Source organism: Ovis canadensis, chromosome 3, assembly GCF_042477335.2.
Source record: "Ovis canadensis isolate MfBH-ARS-UI-01 breed Bighorn chromosome 3, ARS-UI_OviCan_v2, whole genome shotgun sequence".
Lineage (NCBI taxonomy): Eukaryota > Metazoa > Chordata > Mammalia > Artiodactyla > Bovidae > Ovis > Ovis canadensis.
In genome coordinates this window covers 156546807-156548204 of record NC_091247.1, presented here as the reverse complement: position 1 = coordinate 156548204, position 1398 = coordinate 156546807, and the positions used below count along the sequence as shown (strand labels likewise).

At 49.0% G+C, this 1398-nt stretch overlaps 1 pseudogene; it reads left to right on the top strand.

Moving 5' to 3' along the window:
* The first annotated feature begins 538 nt into the window (after nt 1–538).
* On the top strand, nt 539–898 carry LOC138438230 (small ribosomal subunit protein uS10-like; annotated as a pseudogene).
* Nucleotides 899–1398: the final 500 nt, after the last annotated feature.

The following is a 1398-nucleotide window of genomic DNA, read 5'->3' as shown; positions in this document are numbered from 1 at the left end:
AGTAATCAGATTGTATCATTCTTCTGCTTAACATGTTTTGATGGCTGTCATCACAAGGAATAAAACCTAAAGCCCTTCAAGGCTTGGTTCTTTAGCATCTGACACTGTTGACTTCCTTTTGTGGTCACCCCTCCTCTCTTGCTGTGCTCCCAAAACAGCTAAAGGAAGAGCAAAAAGGTCAAACACATGTCTGCCTCAGGGCCTTTCACTTGCTGTTCCCTCTGCCAGGAACCCTCCTTCCTCAGATAATCACACAGTTTCTACCCTCACTTTATCAGATTCTTGCAAGTCTGTGTGCCCAATGTACAGTGAAGCTAAACAATCAGGCCAAACAATGATTGAGGCCAAATCATCAGAGTTTGGAACAGAGAAAGCTTTATTATGGGGCTATGTGTAGAGATGGGTGCCTCAGTCCTTAAAAAAACCCCAACCTCCCCCACCCCTTTGAGGAAAACTGCAGTGGAGGCCACGCCTGCTCCTGACTCACCGCTGTTCATTCTCACTGAGGAACCAGATGGTTGGAAGACGCCCCACAATCATGGCTTGTAAAGATACAGGCAAGACTCCTGTGAAGCCAGAGATGGCAATTCACCAGATTAGAATCACTCTCACCAGCTACAACCTCAAGTTTTTGGAGAAGGCATGTGCTGACCTGATCAGGGTTGCCAAGGAGAAGAGTCTCATAGTGAAAGGACCGGTTTGGATGCCTACCAAGACTCTGAGAATAACTGCAAGGAAAACTCCTTGTGATAAAGGATCTAAGACTTGATATCATTTCGAGACGAGGATCCTAAAGCAACTCATTGACCTGCACAGTCCCTCTGAGATCATTAAGCAAATCATTTCCATCAGCACAGAGCCAGGAGTCAAGGTTGAAGTCTTCATTGCAGATGCTTAAATCAACCTAATAAGTTGATAATCAGCTGTTAAAAACAAAAACATCTCCCCAAAAGCCTTCAGCAAAGCCCTTTTCTAGGAAAGGTGAGGGAGGGGTGTGGTTAGTCGTTGCACACTTCTTGGTGTCAGATCCTTTATTCTGGAGTCAGGTCACGGTCAGGTAAACAATGTTCCCATGAATCTCCACCAATCCATTGTTCTTCTCTGCTCTGACCAGAAAGGGCAAGGTCCCCAGGCATGAGCTTCCCACTCTGAGGTCCAGGTCCTGGCTAACAGGAGGGAGATCTCAACTGGCAGCTCCCTCATGGCCAGGGCCCCAGACCCTGCCCAGCCATCATCGCTGAGGGATCCAGGTGCCCAGCCCAACTGGCCCTCAGGCTCCTCAGGCTGCCCACACGGCAGGGACTAGGTCCCGCTGACTATGTCCTACGCAGACGGCCACTGCCATTAGGCTGCCAAGATGGGGATGCGGGAGAGGTTCACCACAACCTCATAGCCTGG